General features: G+C 38.4%; 1 long non-coding RNA gene across 8 annotated transcripts in view; it reads right to left on the bottom strand.

Annotated features, from left to right (window-relative positions):
* Nucleotides 1-816: 816 nt before the first annotated feature.
* The window catches only part of LOC106046257 (uncharacterized), a 59,887-nt gene continuing 44,716 nt past the window's right edge, over nucleotides 817-15,987 (bottom strand). For 7 of the 8 annotated variants that reach the window (XR_010826671.1, XR_007157455.2, XR_007157457.2 and 4 more), the window contains 3 exons: nucleotides 4,201-4,293; nucleotides 3,919-4,039; nucleotides 817-2,486 (listed from right to left, as the gene is read on the bottom strand). This is a non-coding gene — a long non-coding RNA (uncharacterized lncRNA). Of the gene's footprint in view, nucleotides 2,487-3,918; nucleotides 4,040-4,200; nucleotides 4,294-6,936; nucleotides 7,073-15,987 lie in introns of those variants that run through there. The other variant, XR_001213143.3, reaches the window with a different exon arrangement.

The following is a 15,987-nucleotide window of genomic DNA, read 5'->3' as shown; positions in this document are numbered from 1 at the left end:
TAATCGGTATATTTAGCAAAAAGCACTACAGAGATTTAAAGAGCAGGTAGACTTAGTACATTCTTTCTTTTGACATCCAAAAGCACCTCTTCACATTTACCCTTCAATACCTGAGGTTTTGGTTGCAGCCTACTATCTTGCACACTACGCTCTCCAAAAATCTGTACTTTTAATAGAACTGCAAAGTACAAAATTGATCTGCACTACTGAACATTACAGTAAGTGTAGAAATACAAAATAAACTCTTATAAAAAGCACCTTTTGCTGTTAAGATATAACTGTTACTCCACTTCCATTGGTTTAAAATCAGATTAAATTGGCTTAAATCTTGTTTCTGGGTCAAAAAATCATTGAGTTCAAACTATATATGATGAAAACCATAAGCTAGTTACACAGTTTATTAGCAATTAGAAATCACTTTAAATCAGGGCTCCATTGGGAATGTACAGTCAAATTATATGACAAAGATAGGAGAAGAAATTAATATATTTGTGTAGTCATTCTGAAGAGTTGCCAGTTCTGTTGGAGGAGAGGAAAGGGATGGTGACATCCTGCTAGGTATACATGCAGGACAGGAACCTAAACCATGCAACTTCCACTTCTAGGGAACAATCATATAAATAAGGATTCAATTTTGTTCAAAAGACCAAAAAACCTCAGCAAACTGTAGGCGCTCAGTCATTCACAAGTTAGTTGGCTCACGTCTCATGTCTGAGAACTAGAGAAAGCTGAGTGTGTTTTCCCTGGTTCCTACACAAGGCCAGTTAAACCCAAGCAGAATGATGAGCCGATGCGATACACACCTCTACTTAAAAGTTTTTCTATTTTCCCTATCATTTTTAGAGAAATCACTTTAAATGATTTCAGATCTTGAAGCCAAAGAAAGTGTCAGTATGGCATCCCAGGCACCACGTCACATAATCCCCCAAACTCCCAGTTAGTTCCTCTAAACAGCAGTTCAAGCTATACTTGTCTTTTGCAAAAAGGACGAATTCAAACCAGTACAGGAATCTCCCTTTCCAAAAAACAGCCTACAGTACATCTATAAATCTAGATATTTCAAACACATAAAAAAGTGTGATAGATATTTTTCCCTTACCTTCCCCTTAGCTTTCAGATAAAAGCTAAAAAAACTATTCTACTTTCATTGACCTCCATAAATTAATTTTAAGCAATTCGGATATTGCCCCAATTACTACTGCATCACTAATGAACTTAAATACAAACAGAGAACACAGTTTGATAACATCATTCTCACTCAAGTCAAGGCAAAGAGCCTAAAAAGAAAATCTCAGTCTGAACCTCTTTGTTTTTTAGTTTTTCACTCTGAAAAGGATAACAGAACTTCCCTAACTCACAGGGGTGTTGTCAGAGTAAGTACATTAAAAGATTAAGAGTTGCTCGGATAGTACAGTAATGGAGGACAATACCTAAGATAGTACTTCATTTATTCAAAACCACAGAAAAAGAGCACAGCTTCAGAAATACTGCAATACGTATCTAAAATGCTTAAGTACTCTTAAATCATTCTAAATGTACATTACCAAGAAATAAGAGGTTTGTGGCCAAGTGTAAAGCTTTGTTCGTAAGGGGAAAAAATGGCACTTATCAACCCTCCTTTTTTATTCTCCCACTTTTACCCATGTTATTTTCCACTTTACACTGTAGTAGAAGTCAATAGTATAACTCAAAGCTTTGTAGATATATGCTTTTTCAGTAAAGAAGTTAGATTTTTTTTTGCATAATTCTTACAAAAATCAGATTTAGCTTTACTGAATGGCTACATGTTGCCCATTTTTCTTTGTAGAGCAAGGGTAAAAAAAAAACACAGACCACAAAAAGTTTCCAATTATAAATCTTACTACGAAGAGGAGAGTAAGCCAAATTACAGCAGGGAACACAAGGAGACCAGTATAGCAGAGAAATACTTGAAAGGTCCAATATTTATCCAATATATTTTTATGTACTGTACATGTACTTAATACAAGGACAAAAAGAATTACAACATGAATATTTCAAGATGAAGGAATACATCACAAAAGTTTTAAACATTTATACTCTGATTTAAATGGAGCTAGTTCTGAAACAAGATACTGAATAACATCAGTAAAATTAGCTCAGAAGTCTTAAATAAAATCATTTGCAAAAGCGTTGTTGGACAGTGGCCTAATTCTGCTTCCACTGAAAAAATAATGATCCCTCTGCTCTTTCTGTTCTCTTCTGTTCTTCTCTGACCTTCTAGCAATGCTACACATTCAATCAGATATTCGATGAGACGATAGTAAACAATTCACCTCCACCCTTTACCAGCATTCCCTCTCCCCAAAAATCAACCCTGTAGCTTTGAAGCCAAGAGGAAAGCTGCTTAGCAGACCGTATTTTGAAAGCATTTAACCTGCTTCTTACCAAGTCACATAGCAAGGTATGTTTTATGCTATAAGGCACCCAGAATGGTGTTCTCAGCGTTATACTCCAGGTACACAGAGCTGTTAGAAACAATGCAAAAACAAAAACACACCTATTTTTAAAACCTCTTTCCAAACCACCTCTTTTTTAAAATCCTTTTCCAAGAACCCAGTGAACTGCCTCAGCTCACCAGAGCTTCTCTGAAATTTTTCAAAACAACCTGTTAGTGTTTGTAGCTGTGACACATGTATCTAGAGAGCGAAGCAAATGTACCAACAGAATCACAGAGCCACATCAGAAACAACTGTTGCATGCGTGCATACGTTTACTGCACTAATGACATTTGACATTAGTGCCATCCCAACAGTCCAATTGCCAAGACTCAAAAGTTTCAAGACTGGCTATCTCTATGGCTTTTATTTAGAGACTTGGCTCAAGTGAAGACTGTTCCTGTGTTAGCAAGGGAAGAATTGTTTTCTGACAGCTAGTGTATAAATATTCCTAGCTTAAAGGCACCTCTTTGAAGTTCATAATCTCTTCTCGCTTCTGTGCTCTTTTTCAAGCAAAGAACACATGTGTAAATGCTTTATCATGGTGACTCTGTCTTGGCATTGTCTTTGACACTGTCTTGGTGTGTGTTGTAAAGATAATAAAAATTTTAGCTGCTGGGAACCAGAACAAGTCCCCACAAGCATTTTCCACCTCTCTTCTGTTTATACCATCAGCTTTTTGCAAAGTATTTATGTGGAGCATCCTTAGTGCTACAGTTTCTATTAACTTTATAGCACTGGGTATTTCTTCCCTAGCATGCCCATTGAGAAATGTTTCATAGTATTACAGTAGAGCAGCAGTGTTCTCCGTTCCCTTTTCCACCCTTTAAATCGTTAATGCTGTTTACTGTGCAAATGGTCTTAATTTTCATGATAGGCCCAGTTGCAGAGTAGGGCATAAGCACAAAAGTAAAAACTTGATCTGTTACATTCCAGTCATCAAGCCTGTGTCAGAAGGTTGGGATACCTGTAGTAGGGAAGTCATGCTTGCACCTCATCTCATTTACTTCATTTGCATGATATTAAATGGAATTATAGGTGTAATTATACATTATGTCAAAAATAACTGTAGCTAAGCAGAACTACCTCCGCTCCCACTCATTTTTCCTTGTGCAAGAGAGAGGAATTAAAAAGTCATCATGAATGCAAATAAATAGCTTATTTACTCAAAATGATCAATTATAGTAATAATTATTAACTAACCAATTTTAATAATAAATCATTAACTATGACCATCACTGCCCAGAAATTAATATTGCAAGAACATCCTGGGGAAAACACTGTGCATAAGATACACTTGTCAACTATTAAAACTCACATCACACGCTGTTAATGGTATGCAAATCAAACAATTACTTTGCAAAGAGTTCACTGGTTCTAAGACCTCACCCAATGTTCAAAGCAGAGTTTCTGCCTGCAACTGACTGTTCTAAGCAGTAACAGAGGCATGATAGGAACTTACCTTCACATAACTTTCAAAAAGCAAGCCTTGAAAAGTTCAGACTTCTGCTCATTTCTCCCTTTGTAAAGAAGAAGACAGCATTTCACCAGCTTTATCCTCTGTAATTACTGTATGTAGCAGGCTGTGTAAATGTATAAATTTTGTTGATAGATTATTACTTCAATTAGTTCACTGGATGATTTTCTGTAATTACAATAGTTTGTCACTAGGTTGTTTTCTCTAATTTGTCTCCTCAATTACATAAATTAAATTGATTTACAGAAGTGTGTTTATATTACTTACCTTCAAAGCAGAATTTGCAAAAGGAGCTCTGTGTATGCTCTTCAGCTCTTTGACCACACTGTACATTTCCCATTGAAGAGCATCCCTGTCAATCTGCAGGAGATGGACAGAAAAGTACTGAGGACAATGTAATGCAAATACTACTTATGCCAAGCTGTTTTTCCTTCAAGGCTTGGCATTTTGCCTAGCCCATATTTTGGAACATATGGACCCTCCTTAAAAAGTTTTTTTTTTTTTTTTTTAAAAAAAAAAAAGAGCAATCATCAGTTTTGTCTAGTGGCAACAAGAAGGCAGTGAGGTTTCATTTTAAGCTCTATCATGAACTTGTCACGAGTCCCTGGGGAGTTCTTTTAGCCTTTTGTCATCTCAGTTAACTCAAGTGCAACATTATTAATTCAGCTATCTAATTACACATTTACTTTCACCAGGGGACCACAGAGTGTCTCTCAAATTGTTGTTATTATTATCAATATTTCCAAACACCAGAGGTCACAGTAATGCTGTTAGTCTGCTAAAGACCATCAATTTATAATGCTTCACTGTGTAGGTAGTCTAAACCACAAGGCATTGCTACATCCATACTTTAGCATCCCATGCCAACTTCACACTAATAAAAATGACTAGACAAGTCAGGAGATAATCAAGATCTCAGTGTTACCACTGAAATTCATCAAGACATAACCGTTTACTTAAGACCTAAATCAAAAACATTTCTCTTAGTTTCAAACCCATAGAATATTACCCCAAAAGCAAGCACAAGAGAAGCCCTTACAATTGTCCCAATTTCCCCACATAATGCCCTATTTCCATATCATACAACATAATACCGTACATTATGCCATTATTAAAATAATAGTAGCATATTCGTATTAAGACTGTCAAGAAATTCCTTATGTTCATATAAAACAGAATTCTGTTCTTCACAAATATGACTTGTCAGGCTGAAATGAAGTAGGTACCTAAGATTCCAAAACAAACAAAAGGAAACAAAACTAACTTCTTTCAAGTTTAACCAGTACCATGCAAAGAAACGTGACTCAAAACTAATTTAGAATGGCTTTCTGTCAAATGTAAGGTCAATCCCGTTAGCAGTAGCATTAATAACTTGCATAAAGCTATGCAAGTTATCTTGCTGCAACAAATGCCAAAAGAAAATGAAAAAGGATTTGCACAGAACTTATTTCGTAAAAGAGGATGCTCTTCTCAGTTGCAGCTGCATAACTTAGCAATCTCTCGCTTCAGTGAGACTGAACCCAGACAAACACAGCTATGCAGCCAAAAGTAAAACAAAATGAAGAAAAACCTTAAAACCTCAACCTTTTGACTCAATATATTCCACCTTTTGTCTCATGAGGTTACTTAATAGCTTTGTTAATGGTATAAAGAAAATTTTAATTGATTTGGTCAGTACCTTCAAACTGAAATACTACTACCTCAGGAACAGAGTCATCAAAAACCCATAACCTCCAAGATGTCGATTCAATTTTATTATGCTCAACATGTACTACCTGCCTAGAAGAGCTCGCTAATTGTCATATTGCCCACTTGCATGTCATTTGGATGCCTGCCCTAGGGCATAGGTGCTGAGCAGAAAGATTTTCACTAAGGTCGGTGGAATATACAGCAACTGTTGGCTCATTAGCAGTCAGTCACATCTCTGCAACACAAGATCACAAGTGTCATTGCCACGTGCTGCTTTACATTTTGGGGAATCCTTTTGACTTGGATATCAGAAAGATGCAAGCAAGCTTTTTCTTTACTCTTTAGTCTTGCTTTTCAAGCTTCAAGACAGACTTCTGGCTAACCAACTGCTGTGCTTCCTCCGGTAACCTGCCTGACCTCTTGGCTGTGATACATTCCTGCTGCATTTTCCCTCTCACTATGTTGTAAAGAACAGGTCTGGATTTTTTCTTCCCCACAATTGTCTGTTTAAGTAGCATACCAATATTGCAAAAATCCCTTCTTGCCCAGCCACACGCATTCTTTACTCTATTTACTGTCACAAGATTCCTTCTGTTTCTACAAGAAAGTTACAGCCATTTTATAATACTATGCTGGTCTACATCAGCTGTAATGAGAAAGGGCCAAATGTGTTAGTAAACTTCCATTCCTTTCAGTTACACCAGCAGGTTTGGCTCAACAAAACACGTTTAGGGCTTCTGAACCACAAACGCTTTGCTTTTTACAAGTATTTAGGTTCTTGATAGTACAGACAAATAAAATTATAAAGAGCTGCATATCTTAACAACCTGCGCATCCCACTGAGACTTGCTTCAGAGCTTTTGAAAACTTTATCTCTGCACCTGCAAGCTATGAAATCTCACTTGGGTGTTTGGCACTACATTTCTTCCATCTTTGAATCAAGGACTAGAGTCAAGAGACAAAACTGTCTTAAGCTAGGGAATTTCACTTAACTCAATTTATTGTCCATCAGCATTAACTTTTAATTACTGATTTCGGTATGGAGCAAAATAACCAAAAATCACAGGAGGACCTGCACAAATTCCTCAGCTTCACACCAGACAGCTTTTCTCCCCTTCCACAGTCCCCTATACCTGCCCCCATGTTACACTCAGTCCCTTTGCTGAGGCAAGCATCCCACTCGAGGTTGGGGTGAGGGCCCTGCTCCGATTTTTTGCCACTCCTCATTTCCAACTCCCTCCACCCGCTCTGGCTGGATCCCCCCACAACCCGCAGCACATTCTGGGGTCCATGTCCTCACACCCTTCCCCCCACCTTTCCCTATGTATCAGGTATCTCCACTTTTGCTGCCTCCTTCTCTGCTCCAGTGTCTCCTTTTGAATCTCCTGCCCTGTCCCAAACCTGTCTCCTCAGAGGTGCCCCAAGCTCCCGTGACCCGCTGAAGTTTTGGCAGGCAGCTGCTCTGTTTCCAGAACTCGCTGGAAACATCTTTGACCAGCTCCCTGACCAATTCTCACACAGCTTGGCCCCACAGCCCCCCATGCTACCAAACCCCTGCCAATTACACCCAGCACAGGCTACAGAAAATTGAGACTCTCATTTCAGGCTTTAGAGAGCAGGCCAGGAAACAACATTTGCAGCTTTGCTCTCTCCTGTTCAGGTGCTGCCACCAACTGTTTCTCAGAGGCGGGAGCAAAACCAGACAAAGGCCGTGCAAGTCACAGCAGCTCCAGCACCTAGACTTTGCTTAGAGCAGAGGGATTTACCTTCACCAAATACAAACCTGCTCAGCCACGTGCAAGCAGCCCCAGCAGTCAGCCATTACCACAGCTGCCCTGTGAAGAGGCCGCTTTCACCAGCGCCACAACCAGCTCCAGCTGCGGCCTTTCCAAGGTTTGACTCTGGTCCCTTTATTCCTTCTTTGACTGAATAAGGCTTTTTCACAGGTAAGGTACAACCACACAGGCATCTACACAGGCAGTAGATGCAAAATCTAGCGGCTGTAACCAGTGGATGCAAATGAAACAAATACGCACTTTTTTTTTCCCCACAGAGACAAGAGGGGTGACCTGCTGGGAGTTTGGCACATCAAAGCAATGGGTACACAACAGAGGTGCTCTCGATGGGTATTTGTAAAGCCTGTCAAAACATACAACATTATTTCTTCTCCCCTTTCCAACTTATAAATGCTTTGGAAAACAGGGCATCCTAATTAGGGATTTGTTTGGAGACAGAGTTGCTTCTGAGCAGCGCGCAGCACCTTGAGGCATCTAAATTATGGAGGCAAACATGTCAGCTTCTACTGGAGATGATAACTTTATTACAAAAGCCTCAGCATGTTGTCTACTCGCATTTTTCTGATGTTTGGGAAAACCTGCTTTGTTCATATAACCATAAAAAATAATAGAAAAGCAACAGGTGAAGATGCTCACAAGCCAATGCTGGCTCTCCAGACAACAACCTGCAGGCACCAAACTGTGACTTTAACAAAGACTGAGTCTGGTTTAGCTCAAAAACAAAACCTTTGGTCTGTTTTGATTAAAAAATAGGAAGATTAGAAGTTGACTTAATAGGACTTAATGGTTTGAGTGTATTACTGGCCTAACTAGTACCAGCTGTGAGAGATGTGCTCCTTTTTCCACGTCTGTGATCCCAGGGCTGTCCAGTTTCTATTCACTTAAGCAAAATTTCTTCGCTGTGTTACTTGAATAGGTGGCTGTGCTCCCTGGATATCCTCTGCAGTCACTGAGACTAGCTCTGTCAGCAGGATTTCACAGTAGGTACTACCTGAGGTGCTCTGCATGTCCCTCAGAGAGCACAATCCCCTCAACTCCTGAGGGAACCTCCACACACCAGTTTCCTGGTTTGGGCATTTGTGCTCAGCACGGAGCTCAGCCAGGGTAACTCTCTCTCACACTTTCTAGTTTAAAAGATATTGGAAGAGACGAGCGTAACCGCAGCTTGGCTGCTGACTTGGGCGGCAGTTCCACAGCAGCTTAAGTGGATCCATTTTACCCAGCTAACCTGGCACCAAAAAAAAAAAAAAAGAAAAGAAAAAAAAAAAACTGATCCAACCACAAAAAAGCAATTAGATTTCTGCTAGCTTACTGACCTGTGATAGCCCTGTGCAGGGTCAGAGAAGGGCAGGCTGGCACAAGTGAGGGGATGGGACTGCAGCACCCGGCAATTAGATTAGCACAACATTAAAGGAGAGGCAGACCACTACAGACATCTGCAAGCTTAAAATAATGATGAAAGTTTATGATATTCTGAAAGAACTCTAGGATTCCCTCTCAGGGACAATATATTCTTAATAATGAAGCACTTCAGGACAGGGATCATGTCTATGTGAGGAGAAGGTAGCAATAGGAGAAAGTGGAAGAAGATGAAATAGTGGAGGGAGACAGAAAAGATCAGGGTCCAAGTCTGTTTCCAGCTGTGGTATTTCAGACACTTCTATTCACGCAAGACAAAATTCCTTCTCCTGCCATCTGTCAAATTGAGGTCCTGAAGTTGTTCAGGACAAGAAGGGTTTTACAGTGTCTGCCACAGCCAAACACTGTTTTGACTATGGTGAAAACACACTATTATTACTATATTAAAGAAAAAATATATATTTGCAATGAAGACGGAAAGAATACTGAAATACAGCTTAGGGAAAGAGGTGGCTGAATACAGTTTTGTATACCACAAGAAATCCAATTTGGAACCTAAAGCAGAGGAGAAAATGATAAAGGTAATATACTTGACAAAGTTTCACAGAAAGATACACTGGAGAAATCTATCCAGACCATTTATTCCTCTGTGAACAACTGGATAGACTCATTACAGATTCTGCTTTTGTTGCTCTATAGAAATGAAAATGCTAATTGGTTTACTTGAAGTTTAATTGAAAATTAATAGAATTTCACTAGAGATTTGCAGAATAGGACTAGAGTTAAAATGACATTTGATTAAAGTCATACTAAAAATCTACTCAAGGACATTTTGAAGACAGCAGCGGTAGCATTTCTTTTTAAAGTAGAAATAAATATTTATCATCAGTAATAGCTGCTAAGAAAATCTGCTATTTTTAAGGGCATATAGTAACACATAATGATACTTCAGCAAGCTCGACCCTTTCTCAGCACCTGTGCAACTCAAAGTGATAAAAGAACTTATTGCTTTCCCCAGTTAGCCTTTATCCCTTGTTGTGTCTTCAGGGACACTTCCAGCTGCCATGTCTTTTTAACGTCAAAAGGGGTCCTACTTCCTAGCTGCCACTTCTGTAGGAAAGATCATGCAGTCTGCTGGAATTCATGCATTATCTTTCATCATAACTCATTAAGACCTACGTATTTCTGGTCTTTCAGGCAGGACAGGGCTACTCAATCACTCAGTGCTTATGAACATAACCAACATTAAGAACTGAAGTACCTCAGAGTGAACGTAATCAGCAACTTTACAGGCGTGGATTCATCATCATGCAGAGACCATTAAAGAACCAGGGTATGCTGGCCCTTTTAGCAGTTTGGAAGTATGTATGAAAAAACTGAAGTGCTGCCAAATGGGTTTCAACATAACACAGCTTCTTCTTGTTCTACAGCTCCATAAAGGTTTGCTACTAAAAAACAGATGACAAAAAATAAAAAAAAAAAAATAAAAAAAAAGATTGGCTTAACAATCTTGGAGGACTAACTTCTCTAAGTATTAAGAAAAGCAGATATGATGTTAGACACCAGGATTGTGACGTGACAATTGCTGGCCAAATACCTTGTTCATTGCCATCCCGTAATAATGAAGTAATGGCCAGGAAACTTTGGGGTTAGGCAGGGGAAGCAAAAACTCTGTAGAAGGCAGATCCATTTTCTTTGCAATCTTCAATACATTTGGCTTCCAGGCACTGTCTCTATACTCAGAGAATATTTAAATCCATATTGAATGAGTTGCATATTTCACAAGGAAGATGAATATGCAGACATAAAAATACATGCCTATCCAAGATTTTCCTGGACATTTCCTGTCTAATCTTGAACAAATAGGTTAGAATTTGTCCATTTATCTGTACATAGAATCATTAAGATCATCTGATCCAACCATCCCCCTACCACCCATGTCACCCACTAAACCATGTCACTAAGCACCAGGTCCAACCTTTCCTTGAACACCACCAGGGACAGTGATGCCACCACCTCCCTGTGCAACCCATTCCAATGCCTGACTACCCTTTTTGGGAAGAAATGTCTCCTAATTTCCAACTAAACCTCCCCTGGTGCGACTTGAAGCCATTGCTTCTTGTCCTATCGCTAGTTATCTGTGAGAAGAGGCTGACCCCCAGCTCCCCACAATTTCCTTTCAGGTAGTTGTAGAGAGCAATAAGGTCTCCCCTGAGCCTCCTCTTCTCCACAATAAATGACATGACAGCATTCTCAACCATTAGAAATCAAAAGAGATGTAACTGTAAATTGTGTCCTGTGCTATTGCTTTCCTCCAAAGAAATGAGGTCAGGCTATGACTCTTTCTAAAGGATTTCTCTCTTCCCACTGACTTAGATCTTCATAATGATTTGGAAAACTAATAAATATTGAAAACTGTCTTAAAATAACAGTGCAATTGGCCAGAGTTCAACAATGATATTTTCACTAAAAGCAGCTTTGAGGAAGAAAAAACTCTTGGCTATCTGTAGAAAAATATATTCTTGAATATCATCAAGTGATGGAATGAAGTAAGTGTACAATACTGTTGTGGAAATGAACTGAATCAACTGAATATTTATTTGATTGACTGAGATTCAACTTGTTTTAACATGATTATGGTACCTGTTCAGATAGCATTTGATATTTACTTCAAACGTTACTATTTCAATACTGTCATGAAAAACAGGTCATATAACTGTCACTTCCATGAACACATGTATGCATACTTACCAATTCTACCTGACTTAATTGCTTTCCTTTCCAGTCATAAAGCTAAATCAGCACTAAAAGATATTATCTATTGATCTGAACCACAGGGCCATCTATTCTTAATATTGTCAGTAGTAGGCTCCAGAGAAAATTAGGATTTTCTCTTAAGTTACAATAGGATTGCTGCAGAATTCCTACATCAGTTTTCCTAGGAGGTCAAAAGAAGGTAAGAGATTAAAGACTCATTGGAGTTTTAAAAGCGTATTGGAACTATACTGTTTCTGCTGATAATAAATCCAGATTTTTCTAAGGAGACACGTTTTTAAAAGAACCAAGATGAAATATCCAAGATGTGACATTTACATAACTAACAACATTATTAACCTCCAGGTCAATAATGACTAAGAGCACAAACTAGAATTTCAACCACAGCAAGAACAGTTTTTATTTATAACCTCAATTTTAAATTTTGTGAAACATTAGCTTTTACTGCATACACGTCTGCCAATGCTTACAACAACAAACAATTAATTTCAACTGATTAAAAAAAAAAAGCCAACAAGATTTTTGCATATCAAGTATTCATAATGAGTATTAAGTGGTAAGCAGTTGTGTCTAAAATCTGTGCTTCCCATTTTCCACTCAACTACCTCTTGTGTATACCCTTTTTACTGCTAATAAAATAAAAATAAGTATACCTTGATTGCAATGTATAATAGAGACATACATCACCCAAGCTTTAAAGTTCATTTCTACTGAGACTCCTTTATTCCATTCCAGCATTACAAAAAGTCAGTAAACATCTCTATAAGAATAATAGCCGTGATAAAATTAAAAAAAAAAAAAAGGGTGATGGTGGGGAAATCAGGTCTACACAATTTCTTTTTGCCACAACTGAACTAAAGGATGATGCTGGTGAGCTTCATAACTCTAAGATCAAACGAAGTAATTACATAAGTCTTTTTCTTTACTTTCTCAATCAAGATTAGTTCAATGTGCAACAGGGTCTTGCATATTTAATGATTTCCGGTCAGACTGCAAGGGGAATAGCTATGGCATCTTCTCCTTCTAGCAAATTCTTTTCTGGATGTACATTCAAAAAAAAAAAAATAGATTTCAGCAATAAAATTCCTGTCTTGTGTCTAAACCATCAAGTGTTCTTTTGGAGCATAAACACAGCTTGTCTTTCATGCTGTGATGTAACATGTAGCAGAGGTAAAATACAACTGGAAAACATAAAACTTCAGCTCATTGAAGTCCTGGAGTATGTGAGAAAACTGAAATAATACACAGTGAAGATACCATATATTTGTTAGGATTTACAGAATTGGATTCCTCATACCCTCAGCCCCTAGAAAGTTAGGGGATACCAGAATTTGAAATTGGTCTATCACTAGGAATTACACTTAAATCGCTATCTATATCAGGAAATAAATGTTACTATTTTTTCCATCACTAACACCTTCCTTTCTCCTAATATCTCTCTCCTCAGCAATTTTACCATCTAGAAATGATTTTCCAGAGAAAATGGATCAGAGAGGTGTGATAGCACTAAAACAATTCTCAAGAGTACCCAGATTAAAAATGTCTGGGCATAAATCACTGGCAAACTGCAACTATTTCTTTTTACACGGGAAGAAAGCTCAAAATTGGAGAGACTACAAACGGTGGTTGGCTGCATGCTTCTGCTGTGACTTTGCATTGTAAATAGGTACTTGAATTGTGATGAGTGACAGCTGTATAATAGAGCCTGTCCAGATCTTCACCAGGTTAAAATCCAAGAGTCCCACATCACGTATTGAGTGATAGCAGTAAAAGTCACAACATAATCTTCGTAAACAAAAGAAAAACCTTTGCCATTCCCCAAGTCCAGTGGGGGTAATGCCAACAACTGCCAGCATATCCTGAGTAGAAGAGACTAAGCTCCAAGTAAAACTCCTTTACTATCTTCAGTCCAAGGAAGTAAACATTTACATTGTTTGTGCTAGAAAACTAAGTCCTTAAGCCATTGTGGGAACCCCTAAATATTCAACAATAAACAAGGAGACCAAGAAAATTTCCGAAACATTCTTCATAAATTTCCCCTAAATTGTTGCATCATTTTTGCTTCATTTTCACACTTCTCCTTTTTCCTGACTATCCTTCATTCAGCACAAGAAGAAAATGAAAGTAATAACAGTCAACACAGAATCTGTTCTCTATCCCTCATTGTTTCATGATATTCAAGCTGCCACCTTAATCTTTACAGTTCTTACTTAACTTCAGAACCTTTCAATTATTACTTCTTTTCCAAGCAGTTTTAGCTTTTGTTTTCCAGCCCCTAAATTATTTTGTTTTGCTTGAAGTTGCTTCTTTCCCTTAGCTTTCATGGGAAAGCAGACTAATCCCTTCATTTCAAACTCGTGTCATTATTAAAGCTTATTTTGTTGTTGTACTGCATCTTCTGCAGAGTAAGATTTTAACCTTCTACTTAAGTTTTACAACTCACAGTTTAACCAATTGGATATACTTTGGAAATAACAAAATTGATCTTTGTTTCTCATTCACAGATAGGCTCACACGCATCATTGACTCCTAACTAGAGAGCAGTATAACTACTAAGCAACAAAGTCCTATTTAATTTTGTAGGCCTAAGGGGAAGCTAAGACTGCAGAAGATCTGTGCTGGACATTTTACGCAGCTATAAGCTCCATCATCAGAGTTCACAAATGAGGAGCATTTGTAATAATTAAAGCTGTCACACAGCCTGCACGACAAATCCCTCCTTTCAGTATCCAAGACACATCAGTGGAAGAACTAGTATAAATCCTGAATGAGCAACTGTGAATTTCAGCTGCAGTAACATTTAAACCAACAAGCTTATGTTGGCATTGCACCTCGGGTTGTACTAAAGAATCAAAACATCAAAATGAGATGCAGAGACATCTATTGTAGAGATGCAGAGACTCAGGGCTGAAAAGAATTTGCAGCCTACACAAAGACGTTCATTGCCTTTGATTAGTACTATAATCATTCTTCCAATTTAGGGAGCAATAGCTAGTTATTGTCAGCGCATACCTGACCTAAAACATTTTGATCTATTAATATTTTATGAATCCCGTCATTGGGAAGTTATCAGCTTGCTACTGGTGTGCATGACGTGTTTGACTTCGGTTGTCCCAGAAGGCAGTTGCTGATCACTAGACTGCTAAGTAGGATAACATGAGTCGTACACGAATATTTGATCAAACATGAAGAGCCAGTGTTAAACAGCTGTAAAGTAAGGAGGAAGAAATAGATAATACATCAGTCTCTGCTACTTAGGTGATTAGGCTTCATTTTTTTCACTAGGGCCCTGGAGAAAAAAAAAAAAAAAATCTCATCTGGAATTGCTTAATAGTTGGAGAATAACTTAATAGAAATCAGTGATTTTGTTTTGTTTTTAAACAGACATTGTCTTCAACCACAGTAATCAAACACATGCATATTAAACAGACAAGCAAAACAACAGGAGTGAGAGCAGTCACTTCCAGCAGGTTGATAACTTCAGAGTTTCACTCCGTAGTTGGTCATGCTTTAATAGTTACCCCTTCCAGAGGAACACTGCCACATGAAACAAGTCAAAAGCCACCAACAAATACAAGTTTCTCTTCCTAAGGAGGGAGCATGAGAGAATAAGAACATCTGCGCCCACGCCATGGAAATGGTTAGATGGCACAGGCAGCAACATTTTTTCCTTCCAGTGACAGAGGCTCCACATTACTGAAAGTAATAATGTTCATAACACATTTCTACATGCTGCACAGGTTTGCACACAACCACACACATCCTTCTAAGCCAGTGGATGACCTGTTGCCTCTTAGCTGGGTAAAGGAATTCTAACACTAATGGAAAAAAAATTCACTGTCCTAAATTATAAACTGATCGCTCCCAGCTCTGCAACCAACCGCGTAGTCTCAGCTACAACACTGCCCATATGCATCCCTTTGACCTATTGTTTCTTTTGCCTATTTAGTTAATAGAAGTGTCGTGCCTCCATAGACCTTGGAGACACACATTCAGGACATGGTGCACCGGGGCCCGCTCTCACTTTGTGTTTGTGGGAATGGACATAACACAAATCATTAAATAGCAGTAAAGTGGACAAGAGCAGTAATTATACCAGCTAATAGCTGATCTGAGCTGGGCAGTCTGTATACATTATTATCATCATTCAGTTAAGAACATCTTAACAACAACATACTCTTATGAATATGCCTGCGCAAGGTCAAACAAAAATAGTAGCATGGTGAGAAGGAAACGTTTAAGATGAGCACACAGGGAGCCATCAGTAATATAGGCAACATTCAAGCAGTCCATCGAGAACACAGGGTCCCCAGCTGAGTATTCAAATATAAATTGGTCAGCCAGGAGCATTTGAAACCAATTACTTCTTTCCCAACCGATTGTAATGGAATGATTATGCAGGCGGATGGAAAGGAGAGAATTAAATGCACTGGAG

Source organism: Anser cygnoides, chromosome 26, assembly GCF_040182565.1.
Source record: "Anser cygnoides isolate HZ-2024a breed goose chromosome 26, Taihu_goose_T2T_genome, whole genome shotgun sequence".
In the NCBI taxonomy this organism is placed as follows: domain Eukaryota; kingdom Metazoa; phylum Chordata; class Aves; order Anseriformes; family Anatidae; genus Anser; species Anser cygnoides.
This window is presented reverse-complemented; position numbering and strand designations above follow the sequence as displayed.